This window comes from Silurus meridionalis, chromosome 18 (assembly GCF_014805685.1).
Source record: "Silurus meridionalis isolate SWU-2019-XX chromosome 18, ASM1480568v1, whole genome shotgun sequence".
NCBI lineage: Eukaryota > Metazoa > Chordata > Actinopteri > Siluriformes > Siluridae > Silurus > Silurus meridionalis.
Genome location: NC_060901.1, coordinates 15531522 through 15546246, shown reverse-complemented (window position 1 = coordinate 15546246; position 14725 = coordinate 15531522). Strand labels below are relative to the sequence as shown.

The 14725-nt window shown below is 37.8% G+C and overlaps 1 protein-coding gene across 3 annotated transcripts in view; it reads right to left on the bottom strand.

Moving 5' to 3' along the window:
• Nucleotides 1-14725, bottom strand: part of LOC124400999 (thyrotropin-releasing hormone-degrading ectoenzyme-like) — a 223774-nt gene that overhangs the window by 167185 nt on the left and 41864 nt on the right. The gene's annotated exons all lie outside the window — the stretch shown is intronic.

The window sequence follows — 14725 nt, the reverse complement described above, 5'->3', positions numbered from 1 at the left end:
CATAACAAAATGTGGAAAAGTAAAGCGTTGTGAATACTTTCTGAATGCACTGTATATAGCACCTACTGTCATTAAACTTTGTATTTAAGATTTCATTTGATTATAGTAAGATTTCACTCTGCCCTATGATGGGTTCTCACCTGAGATCCCTATGTTTGGCTCCCAGCAATCAGGGCAAAGATAAAGGAGCATCCTAAAAGTATCCAACATACAAATTGTAAAGGTTCCAGAGCCATAGACATCTTTGTCTAGGATTATCGATTATATGTAGGAAGGAAGTATATCATCACCAGACAGTTGCACTACAAAAGATTTCACAATGTGGTCTCTGAGTCTAATAAAAAATTTCCCAAGCCAAGAAATAGAATCTAGAGAGAAAAGAGATGTTTCAAAAAGATAATGATCACCAATTTAGAGCAAAAAACCCTTGCATGGCCAAACCAATCCCCTGAAATTGATCCCCAATGAAAAGATACGGTTTTGGAATATGGAAGTCAGTCACTGAGACCCTAATAACATAATTGCAATGCTACAAAAAGCTTATCATTTATTACTATGGATTTCTCAACAGTGCAACTGCAAACAACAGCTACAGACTGAACTGTTTTACCACAGACAGGATCTTAACAACCTTATCGACAATAATACAAACTGCAAGTTCACATTTTTATAGAAGCTTATGTAAATTGGTGTTATATTTCAGAATCCTGGCCAGTGTGACATTTTTCCCCTGCAGTTTGTCTTCTCTTTGTCACTGTCAATCCAATTATGGAATTACATCACAGATTATTGACCGTTACCCAGGAGGCCATTTTGTTTGGATGTAATCCCTATTACAGAATTAATTGTCATTGCAAATCACTGACTTTTCCCCAAAAAACATGCTCTGCTATAAAGCGGCTTTTTGGACGCAGGTTCCTGCTTATACACTCTGTATGATGTGACTAGGTAAGCATATCGATATACAGTTCATAAATCAGCACAAACAAGAGAGCACAGGAGGAAAAAGAAAAGCCCATTCATATTATTGAGTATGTGGCATTTAAAGAGCAAATCTCTTATGCTGTCCGCAAATTTTCTCCACTTGCTCATGAACTGCCACTCAGCAAGGCACCAGCAGTCATTCTGCGTGATGAATGAGCTTCCTGAAGAGATGTGACCCCCTGATAAATGAGTCAGATTTAAGATATGAGCAAAGTCCTTAATAATGACAGACAAGCTCTGAATAAACAAAACATCTCAAGTTGTTTATAGAAAACCATGCATAAACAGTTGTAAGATATTCTCACAATATGATCCGAAGAATGTAGGCTGCATTGTATCACCTTGTTAGATATAACCAGAAATCTCTCTGGTGATATCAATTCATCCATCTTGTCTATTACAATTTTGGTCATGAAGCTATTCAGATATTATACACAGGTCATTTTAATGAACCCCTTGAAGTCCCCGCTTATTTATTTGTATATCATTTAGCAGATGTTCCTATTCAGGCTTGCAAACAGTATCACTTTTCTGAATTATTTGCTTTCCATTGAACAATTATACGAGGTTTATAAGTTTGCGTTCACCAATGCAGAAACAATGATGAAACTTCAATATTAAACAGCAATTATAAATATAATTACAATGATTACAGGTTAGAGGCTTTGGCTACATATAAAGTGGGGGAAAAAAATTATATACATGTGTTTCGCTTCCATGATTTTCTAAACAATAACAAACAATAGGTTACTGCATATGTTACTTTGATGTTTGATTTCTTAGTGTAATAGGCACATTTAAGACATATAAAGATCACATGATATACTTTTTTTTTAAATTGCGGTAGAATTTAGTTGTTGCAGTTTGCTGGTGACAATTAATAGTTGTAACATCAATTATTTTGTGGAAAAACTTGTCTTATGCACAGAATGTGCCTGTTGCTCAGCTACAGTATCTTCTTCTTCTTCTTTTGGCTGCTCCCATTAGGGGTCGCTACAGCGGATCATCCGTCTCCATACCCCTCTGTCCTCTATATCTGCCCCTTTCAACCCAACTACCTGCATGTCTTCTTTAACCACATCCATAAACCACCTCCTTGGTCTTCCTCTTTCCTCCTTCCTGGTGGCTCCATCCTCAGCATTCTTCTACTGATAAACCCCATGTCCCTCCTCTGAACATATCCAAACCATCTCAATCCCGCCCCCTTCTCCTTGTCTTCAAAATTTCCTATATGTGCTGTCCCTCTAATAAACTTGTTTCTAATCCTGTCCATCATCGTCACTCCCAAAGAAAACCTCAACATCTTCAGCTCTGCTACCTCCAGCTCCACTTCCTGTATTTTACTTAATGCCACTGTCTCTAAACCATACAACATCACAGGTCTCACCACAGTCCTATAAACTTTCCCTTTCACTCTGGCAGATACCCCTCTATCACAAATCACTCCTGACACTCTTCTCCACCCACTCCACCCTGCCTGCACTCTTTTCTTCACTTCTCTAACACACTAATATTTTGCAATGTTGACCCCAGGTAACTGAACTCCTCCACCTTCTCCACCTCTTCTCCCTGCAAACGCACCACTCCACTGCCCTCCCTCTAATTTACACACATGTACTCTGTCTTACTCCTACTGTCTTTCATTCCTCTTCTCTCCAGTGTGTACCTCCTCCTCTCCAGGTTCTTCTCCACCTGCTTCCTACTCCAGGACAAATCACAAAATCATCTGCAAACATCATGGTCCACAGAGAGTCCTGTCTGACCGTGTTTGTCAACCTGTCCATCACCACTGCAAACATGAAAGGGGCTCAGAGCCGATCCTTGATGCAATCCAACCTCCACCTTGAACCAGTCTGTCGTTCCTACTCTACACTTCACTGCTGTCAAACTGTCCTCATACATGTCCTACACCACCCTCACATACTTCTCTGACACACCTGACTTCCTCATACAGTACCAAAACTCCTTGGCACCCTGTCCTACGCTTTCTCTAAATCCACAAACACACAATGCAACTCTTTCTGACCTTCTTTATACTTCTCCATCAACATTCTCAAAGCAAATAATGCATCTGTGGTGCTCTTCCTCAGCATAAAACCATACTGTTGCTCACAGATGGTCACCTCTTCTCTCAGCCTGGCTTCCACTTGTCTTTCACATAACTTCATGGTGTGACTGATCAACTTAATTCCCCTGTAGATACTGCAGGTCTGCACATCTCCCTTGTTGTTTGGTACCGGCACACTCCTTCTCCATTCCTCAGGCATCCTCTCACCTTCCAAAATTTTGTTAAAAAATCTTGTTAAAAACTCCACTGCCATCTCTCCTAAACATCTCCATGCTTCTACCGGTATGTCATCTTGACCAACCAACTTTCCACTCTTCATATTTGATTTAGCACGTTTTACGCTGGATGCCCTTCCTAACGCAACCCTCCACATTTACCTGGGCTTGGGACCAGCACTAAGAGTGCACTGGCTTGTGCAACCCTAATGGCTGGGTTTCAGTACATGACTGCAATTTCTAACCCCTTTAAGCCTCTTATTATTGATTGTGTGGGTCCCATGCCTGATTTAAAGCGAGACATTCTCTTATGCTTACTGTTCTCTCTGATTAGGGCTAAAATCTGATCCACAACCAATGGCCTTAACAATGTCAGCGGTTCGCATAACCAGCCTTGCTCTGCAGCATGCTAAAGCTGGCAAGGTCCCAGTGCCTAATGCAGAAATTGTTTAACCATAATGCCAAGTTTTGCCATTTGAATCTGGTAATCAGGTATTTTCTTTGTTGCCTTGGCTAAGTTTGCTTGCCCCAGCTCTGAGCCAGCTTCCTAACAATGCTGGAATATATGAAGAAATAATTTAATTGTGCTGTAATGTACATGTGATGAGTAAAAATCCCCTTTATATCATAGGTCTAAAATGCAGGTTTATTACCAAGTCTATTTAATCCCAGAGACACTTAGTGTTGGCCATTATACATCTAGAGCACAGAGGGGCTTGAATAAACCACATACAAGGGCTTGAACCCCGACCTTCCAATCAGTAACCCAGAGCTTTAACCAATTAACTGTTCACCAATGTACATTTGAGTGCAAGACTGTCAATTGCAATTGCATAATTAAGCCATTATAATAAACTATTTATATTATAGTCAAAATCTCTGAATACATAAAAACCTGAGTACCTAAACCAGCATGGCATCTTTCTTTTAATTGTTTAAGAATGAGAAAGTTGATATTTGTCTGCATATTGAATCATTTATTTTCCCTGATATTCCTAGCCACACATTGATGATGAGCATGACATTGATGTAGACAACCTTACAGTGAAAATCCCAAGCAAAGAAACCTGTTGAATAAATATCTCCCAGTGTATGATCTTGCTGAGTTTAGTTTTAATGTATGAAGCCCACCCTGTCTCCATATTAATACATTTTATGGATCATCAGTGGTGGACAAAGTACACAATCTATGTATTTGTTAGTAAAGACACAGTAAGTAAAATAATACTCCAGTAAAAGTAAAAGTAAAGAGAAGAGCAAGAAGAGAAAAAGAGGTTAATATGTTAACATGTTGATGTTAATGAGTAAAACACTGATTGATATCTATTAAAATTATTACACAAATCTGCTACATGCTCTTTTTTATCAAGACTAGAGGCTTCTGCAAAGTGCCAGTATCAGTTTGAAAAAAGAAATGCCCACCTTCTTCACCTCTTTCCATTTGCTAAAATATAAAATTATACCCTTTTAAATTCTAAATGCTTTTGCCTTATTCCAGTGTCATTTAAATCAGGTGTCTGGCTTATCTATGTGCGAAGTCTACGTTGTTGTCCTTTATAGCTTCAGGCCAGTGGTGGACGAAGAACACAAAGCATGTACTTGGGTAAAAGTAGAGATACATGAGGTAAAATATTACTCCAGTAAAAGTAAAAGTGTTCCTTTTGAACTTTCACTTTAGTAAAAGTACAAAAGTGCCTTCAAACTTCTTTATTATTTCAAATGTACTTATGGCTATAATGTCCTCTCTCTCTCTCTCTCTCTCTCTCTCTCTCACTCTCACACTTTCTCTAACTTTTACACACTCCCACCTTGCAGATTCTCTTTTTTATGTCTTTATTCCGTTTAGTTTTATGTTCCCTGGTGGTCTAGTGGTTAAGATGCAGCGCTCTCACTGCTGCGACCCGGGTTCAATCCCCGGTCAGGGAACCAATTCCCAGCCACTCTCAGTGCCGGTCCCAAGCCCGGATAAATTGGGGAGGGTTGCGTTAGGAAGGGCATCCAGCATAAAACATGTGCCAAATCAAACGTGTGGAGGATCCGCTGTGGCGACCCCTAACGGGAGAAGCCAAAAGAAAGTTTATTCCAATTAGTTTTATCTTCTGCTCCCCACAAGAGCTGGTTTATAACATTAAACATCTGTAGAACTCCACACAAGATCCCCATTTCAACAAAGAACACTTGTTTACACCATGGCCAGTAATCATGTCCTCAATATTTTGAATAATAGGTCACTTTGTTTATTACTGGAAGACTGCCTAATTATCATATTCATAGATGTGTAGATATGTCTACTCCTACACCAGTGGATGAACTAAGATATAAAGAGACACACATTTTTTCCTGCCCTCTAATCTCTGTGCTAATAACCTCGTCTGATAAACAATGAAGCGAATGCAAAACACAGGAACACACACAGACACTCATACACCCACAAATCCCATTAGTAGATGTTAAATGAGTGGGTGAATTTGCAAGGCTGGTACAATAGGCTGCTGTTTGGTTGAGCTTGTATCAAAGGGTCCTTATGTCACAGCTACAGAATGGATGGAAAAAATGGCCACTCAAAACAGTGTAAGAGGACGAGATGCTAAGTGATGAACCATTCAGTCATGTTGAGGACTGGACTGTCAGCAGCTTCCTGATTGGGACAAGCAAAAATAGATATATTGGCAAACTCAGATATTTTTCAAAGAATAAGCAGAAGCCAAATGCAGAGATGTAAAAAAGGGTGACTGAGCTGAAAAGCTGAAAACAGGACAGTAAAAACTGTCCTATATGCTTGAAATTCCAGATAATTCTAATATGCATGTTTAAAATGTGACTATAGTTTGGTACCCTCATTTCTGTACGATCCTTCACAAGACAGCATACACCGCACTTTTTCAAAGCATTAACATCTATATGAAAGACACATGAAATTTGTTTTCAGGCCTCAGTTTCCTGTTCTTAGCTGTCAGGAGTGGCACCCGAGATGCTCCTCAGAGATGCTCTTCTGCATACCTCAGTTGTAACGAGTGGTTATTTGAGTTACTGTTGCCTTTCTATCAGCTCAAACCAGTCTGGTAATTCTTCTCTGACCTCTGGCATCAACAAGGCGTTTGCGCCCACAGATCTGGCGCTCACTGGATATTTTCTCTTTTTCGGACCATTCTCTGTAAACCCTAGAGATGGTTGAGCGTGAAAATCCCAGTAGATCAGCAGTTTCTGAAATACTCAGACCAGCCCGTCTGGCACCAACAACCATACTACGTTCAAAGTCACTTAAATCAACTTTCTTCCCCATGCTGACGCTCGGTTTGCACTGCAGCAGATCGTCTTGACCATGTCTACATGCCTAAATGCATTGAGTTGCTGCTATGTGATTGGCTGATTAGAAATTTGCATTAACGAGCAATTGGACAGATGTACCTAATAAAGTGGCCGGTGAGTGTATATACCATTTAAGGAAAAAAGTAAGGTCATTTAAAATTTAATGACTGCAAAAGGTTTATCACTGTTTACCACTTTGTAGCATCATGTCTTCTGTCCATATACAGTACATCTGGAAACTGTGGAGACCAGTTGCTGAAGTTGTGGGAGCAGAATATTGTATGTGTCAATAAGTGTCTCATATGTACGGTGGCCGAGAAGTGCAAAACACGTTAACAAATCCGAAAACAAAATAACATATACAAAAACAAAACAACAAATGCAAAAACAAATGAACAAATCCGAAAACACATTAACAAATCCGAAAACACAACGACAAGTCAGACAAAACGGAAAAGGTAGGTATAGTTTGTGAATGGAAATTTACCGATCATTGGACGAGACACCAACAATAATTAGTTCTAGCTCTACACATTGAATCATCAACGGCAATTACACACACTGCACCCTCGTTAGAACAGATGCTCCATTAGACCATATCGGAAGTGGAGGCACCCCACAGGTCATCTAGTTTTGATTGTCCATTGATTACTGACTCTTTTACACACAAGTATGCATGCTTGCTTTCTTTTCCTTATCTCCCTTATTCAGAATCGCTTCCTGAAAATCAATGGGCCAGAATAGACCACTTCTTTTATACAGGATATGCCTAATGCTCCCTCAGACACTAACATCGACTTCTTGCTCTACAGCAAATATATCCTTGTTGGGGTGTGCCAAAGAATCCATTTTTTAGTCCAGTCTGCATTGGCACTTACCATCTTTTATTATCAGACTCAATTATACACAATTAGCCTAATATGGCCGAAGCTAACTAATGCATTACATCAGACAAAGTTGCAAATGCTCTCTTCTAAATGAGCATTACAATCATGTTTTTAATCAGTTACTTAACACCTTGATACCTCGCTTTTTGTATAGCTGCCTGCTATACTGTACAATATAACATAAAAAAGCATTTTCCAGTGCGAACACTGTAGCTTGATTGTTGAAACAAAAATAAATATCTTTGAGTCAACTGAAATTTTTTATATCTTTTGTCTTATTCAGCTTTTAAATCTAGGAAAAAATGTACAGAAATATTTACATTTAAAGCAATTGGTAGACGCCCTCATTCAGAGCAACTTGCATTATTATCTCATACATGCAACTGAACAGCTATGGGGCTAAGGGCTCAGGTGTCCCAGGAGTACCAGTGTAATGTGGCTACGAGTTAAACTCACAACCTTCGGATCCAAAATGCAATGCCTTAACCACTAAGCTACCATTTCCCCCCTATAAATGTATAATTAACTTGGTCTTATTTATTTCCAGCCATTTACTTATCCAGCCATCTTTATCTATTCATCTACCTAATTGTTTTGTAAAGGATTCATAAGTGTAATTTCACTGTATCCCTGCATATTCAGACTGACTGGTGACTCTGAGTTTATCCTGTTCAATGGATTTGCTTCCAAGGTAGTCTGATCTTTTGGTCTGATATTCTCAGTCCATGCTTCAGTGGTTTGAACTGGCATATTTTGAATGTCAGTTTCAACTCTTCTTTTTCTCTTCTCTTATCCCCAATCTGAGATCGCCATTCAGCGCTCAATTATGCAGTTCTCTCTCTTCGCGGGACCTTGCCATAATATCTCCCCATCCAATTTGGTCTGGTACACTTATTGCCGTTTAGCTGAAAAGTGTCCTCTATGGTCATTTTGGCTTGTGAATTTCACAGTGTTTCTTTTTTAAGATTTTCCATATCAGTATTTCTGCTAGGTTGATAATGCAGCAAGATCTACAACAAGCACACAAAGCCAGGATTGCCCTGTTTTAGTATGTGCTTTGCTATTTCGATCACTAGATCTGGGCGTTCATTTCCATATGGCTTATGCTCAGTCATCTGACAAAGAGTGGCTTAGGATTCTCAATAGCCTGCTCTGTTTTTATTCAGGGTATGAGCAGAATGTCTAGGTAGCATATTATGAGGTAATTCTTTTGCATTAATGGATGTCTGTAGCAAATTTCTGCCTTGATCTTTTAGCGGCCTGTGGACAAAAGCTGTTCTTTTTGCTTTTATCATTTGTTCTCTGGAACTTGCTTATCTCTGCACAATGGTTTATATATACTGATATTACTATATAACTATATATACTAAGCCACTACATAATATCCTTTGGACTATTTACCTAAACTGTAATATACCCTGATGCCTGTAGAGGATACATACAATGAGTTTCAAAATTATTGTTTTGGATGCATGTTTTGGATACTATTCTAATGTGAAAAGTTCCTCTATTTTTTTTTCACTGGGAAAAGTCAATTACCTTGACAGGCTGGCCAGCCTTCCTTTATAATCTGTCACAGCAGTTGCAACTGGCGATTTTCCTATGTGGCTGACTTCATCAAATTCATCTTGTGTGGGTTGGGTGGCAGATTACTGACACCTGCATTAACATGACAAGCTACATCAGGCTTTGTTTATGCACTTGGTGATAGACACCATGTTCACAATAGCTTTCTAGCGTGCTTTTTCGCCTTTGGCATTGAATCTCATTAGTTTCATTTACACTCTCTGGAATCTTACTGGCGAGCACTTTACTGTGAATCAAACCTATAAGGTGCTTATAGTGTGGAATTAATTTAAGTCTTGTAATCTTTTGCAAGCCCAAACTCAAGATGATGAGTAGGCTGGGATCCCACATGACACTCCAAAAAAAGTCACAGAAGCGGACTCCTTTTACTTTCATGTGGGTGGAAGCAGGCAGCCGGAATGAAAGCAAGGTTCATTAACATTGGTGTGCATCTTGCTCAGTTGCTTGATTTAGCATCATTACTCCACAGAGTATTACTTTCCTCACTGAGCTTCTATTTGACAAGTAGGCAGTAATTAAATGCCTAATTGGGTTTTAGATGGCTAATTGGCATTTGCACATCATACAGTGAGAGACACTCTGCTGCTCTCACAGGGTATGAGCCAAGTGTTAACATAAGGTGTCAAAGCACTCATGACTGTCTGACAGGTGAGAGGAAAGAGAGTCCTGAACTCTTTTGATTTGTTTTGGCTCTAGCATGACTCCTTTTTTTTTTGTATGTCATGTTCTGCCCTCCAGAGCTCTGCAAAGGGGTCTGGAGATCAACAACACTCTATTATCTATGAAAGGTTAGACCACCAAATCAATGTAGTGTCTAGGAGTTAAGAAATTATGAGCTACCGAAAAAACAATCTCAATTGATGCCACTCACATTTACAGTTACCTAAATGCAGCATACTTTCTCAACACCATTAAAAGGCCTGTGTTACAACCACACATTTTTAGAAGTGTGATATTAGTCTGTATAGTCCATACTGTGTTTTTTGCTGCCTGACAAAGGCTTAAAGTCATTCAACATCAGTATTATCAATAATTATTATCAGTATTCCTAGTGTTGCCAAACATTGTGTAATTTCTGTTTTGTTCTGTTATGTCCATTAGAAAACCAAAGTGCAAACGCACAACATGGCAAAGTTAAAGTGATTTTTACATGGACATTACAATGGTGAAGTTCTTTTTTGCATATCCCAGTAATGTTAGGAAGCTGGGGTCAGAGCACAACATCAGCCATGTTACAGCACCCCTATAGCTCAGAGAGTTAAGGTCCTTGCTCAAGGACTACAAGAGTGGTAGCATGGTGATACTGGGACTTGAACCCCCAACCTTCTGTTTTGTAACCTAGAGCCTCATTAACTGGGCAAACACCTCCCTGTGACGGCTCTGCATTCCACTAATATAGACATTCCTCTTTAATACACCGACCAGGTATTAAATTATGGGTACAGATGTGATGGTCTAGCTTTTGCTGCCAAAACAGTCCTGACCTGTCGAGCATTAACAGAATTAACTTCTTCAGCAATTTGAGCTTCAGAAGCTCGTCTGTTGAATTGGATCACATGGGCCAACCTTTGATCCCCACATGCATCAATGAGCTTTCCGCTGTTCCATGCACCGAATGTCCATTTATTACTTTTCCAATTAAAGGCTTGTGTTACAACCACACATTTTTAGAAGTGGGATATTAGTCTGTTTAGTCCATACTGTGTTTCTTGCTGCCTGACCCTAAAGTCATTCAACATCAATATTATCAATAATTATTATCAGTAATCCTTATTCCTATTCTTATTCCTATCAATATTCCTGACGAGGATGGGTTACCTCTTGAGTCTGGTTCCTCTCAAGGTTTCTTCCTTATGCCATCTCGAGGAGTTTTTTCTTGCCACAGTCGTCACAAACTTACTTATAAAAAACATATTCATTTTTTATCACCACATTATCTGTATAAAGCTGCTTTGGGACAATGTTCATTGTTAAAAGCGCTATACAAATAAAAATGAATTTAATAGAATTGAACAACCCACAAGAGCTGCAGTTCTGGAAATGCTCTGACCCAGTCATCTAGACATCACAATTTTGTTTTGGCCAACTCACTCAAATCCTTACACTTGCACATTTTTCCTGCTTCTAACACATTAACTTTGAGGAAATTTGTTTTCACTTGATGCCTAATATATCCCACCCACAAACACGTGCCATGATAAAGAGATCATCAGTTTTATTCACTTTACTGGTCATAGTGTTATAATGTCATAATTGTATGCCTAATTGTTGTATAACACTAACTATCTTCTTTTATATGTACCATCATATTTCATACAAATATTACCCAAGAATAAAAAGCAATTAAAAAAAAATGTAAACATTAATTAGCAGAAGGCTAAACTGTGACCTTAACTAGCAAACTGCTTTAGTTAAACACCATGAACAGTTTCATAAAATAAAAACAGATGTCCAAGCAAAATAACATACTGAATTGTTCATTCTGTGAACACCATAAGAAAGGACTATTGTTATCAACCAAAAATGTACAAATATTTCACAGCCAAAGATGCTTTTACCTTGTAAAAACGTTTACAGATATAGCACTTGCATGCCATAGTGGGAACATTGTGCAGGGTTTAATTTAATTCTCAGTATTTTATCCATCTTATTTCTGGATGAGCAGAAAGACAGTGTCCTGCCATCAGAGACCTGAGGCCCTGCAACTGCTGCCTCCCTCAGTACACAGATGGTGTCTTTACATAAGTGAGGCGAGCATTACATCCACATCATTTCGCTTTCAAGGACTCAATTCACAGAGGAACAACCTCTTACTCCTGAATTCAACTCCAGATGAAAAAGGTTTACTAAAGCAGGCTTGATTCAAATCATATGATGTGGGATGTCTTTTTTAATTTGCAGCTAAACAAGTTGCATTATTTAACTCAGATCAGAGCCAGAATGTTCAACCCAAACAAAACCCATATTTTTTACATGTTCTTTAAACATGAAACGAGAATTCAACATAATATATTCATATATTATTCATTCATATATATATATATATATATATATATATATATATATATATATATATATATATATATATATATATACAGTACAGACCAAAAGTTTGGACACACCTTCTCATTCAAAGAGTTTTCTTTATTTTCATGACTATGAAAATTGTAGAGTCACACTGAAGGCATCAAGGGCTATTTGACCAAGAAGGAGAGTGATGGGGTGCTGCGCCAGATGACCTGGCCTCCACAGTCACCGGACCTGAACCCAGTCGAGATGGTTTAGGGGTGAGCTGGACCGCAGAGTGAAGGCAAAAGGGCCAACAAGTGCCAAGCATCTCTCGGGGGAACTCCTTCAAGACTGTTGGAAGACCATTTCAGGTGACTACCTCTTGAAGCTCATCAAGAGAATGCCAAGAATGTGCAAAGCAGTAATCAAAGCAAAAGGTGGCTACTTTGAAGAACTTAGAATATGACATTTTTCAGTTATTTCACACTTTTTTGTTATGTTTATAATTCCATATATAATTCCACGTGTTAATTCATAGTTTTGATGCCTTCAGTGTGAATCTACAATTTTCATAGTCATAAAAATAAAGAATTCTTTGAATGAGAAGGTGTGTCCAAACTTTTGGTCTGTACTATATATATATATATATATATATATATATATATATATATATATATATATATATATATATATATATACACACACACACACACACACACACACACACACACACACAGGGTTATTCAAAAAGAATGAACCGATTTCATTACACAATATTTTATTAAGGAAAAGTATTACAAAACTACAGCCAAGTTTTATTTGACAAATTTAATTTGGCACTAATATTATTAATGCGAGATTAATGCAGCAAGCATTTCTGTCACAGTTTTTAATAAAAATATAAATAAATAAATATAAAAGAGCCAAAATTTAACCTTTAACCAAACCCATATTTATTAATGAAGTCTTTTCTTTACTCAGATATTTTAAAAAGTGACCTCAAGTCTCAACTCAAGCAACAAAATCCACCCTGATACAACATCCTGCAATTAAAGCCGTCCGTCTGGAAACATAGCAAAAGTTACATTTGGTGTCCTGATAATTTACGTAATTTAAAACACCGCAATAACTTGAAAAACATTTACAGTAATATTTTGTCTTCATGCTCTATGTTGATTATGGTTTATAGTAAAATATTACATTTAAAATAAACAGATAAATATGTGCAATTAAGTTATGATTATATATAAATAATTTACATAAATCATCAGGATGCTTTGGCCACATGGACGCTTTTAATTGCCGGATGTCTGCTTAATTTTAGTGCTTAATTTGACACTTGGCGCTTCAGTAAAACAAATGTTTGTGATAACAAATAATTTTTCTGTGGAGTTTATATTTTTTTTATATCTAAGTACAGAAAGGGCGTTGTGAATTTGAATTTTTTTTAATTTCACCTCTTTTATATTTATTTATTTCTAATTAAATAAAAATGGTCACAGAAAATGCGCGCTGCATTAATCGCATGTTAATAAAATTTTATATTTTTTATTTATTTTTTTATTTTTTTTATTCAAATGACAAATGACAGTATATTGATGATCGGGGGTAAATCATTGTTAGATAGTTAATAAATGTTCCTGATAATGAACAATGATGTTGGAGAATGTAATGATGTGTATCCACTTCACTTGAGTTCCAGTGAAAAATGCTCACCTAAAATGACCAAATCACAACTCAGAGGGGAAAAAACCTCCACTGACTGATTAATAGGCTTTGCCCTGTTTGACAAGACTGAACAAGACAAGCCTTTAGGCAATAAATCAATAGTGTAACCTTAATGAAACAACATTGTTAGAGACAGGGACGAATGGCAAAGTGCTTTTTAAGTATACGGTCACACCTGAGGAGCATCCTACAAACCAGTGCTGTCAGTCAGGAAGCAACCACACTGAAACCACTTAACCACTTAAGTCAGTCATTACTGCTTTGTAACTGCATTGTGTCAGGTTTTGGAAAGACTTTAACCCTTTTCTTCATCAATCCTACAGCCAAATGGGATCACTGTTACGATGTCTTTTTTCCCTTAAGCAAGAGAAATGCCATCAACCTAACCAGCAAAAGCCATATTGTCAATGTGCACCATTTCTTTTTTACATCAAAGATGTTGCTTTGTATGTTGAGCAGTCTTTTCCTGCTATCTGTTTTAGCTCTAGTAGCCCAATTCAGGGTCTTATTTAGAAGCACGAAATAACACCTGTATTTTTATAATCTTTGGGTGAAGGAAATATCATGATTTTAATTTGTGACAGGAGCAACTTATTAGTTTTTCCAAGGTTAAAAAAAGCAATAGGCTAGGAGTGAGAGGAATGGATATTGTAAAAAAAAAAAAAAAAAAAACATTATAGGTGTGCAGAAGGCACTGTAGATCAGAAATTGATGGCTGAATATAAATGAACACTTCAAAGGGACAGAAAACCACCTGCATGAAACATAGTAGGATGTTGGTCTACTGCCACACATATGTACCCATGAACGGTTTTGGCTCCGACTAAATCTGCTTTGAAGCCACACAAAAAGGGACAGCACGCAAACACACACCAACATATTGTATGTGTACATAAATCTACAATCCAGCAACAAATTTTATAAACAGTCTGTCTTAC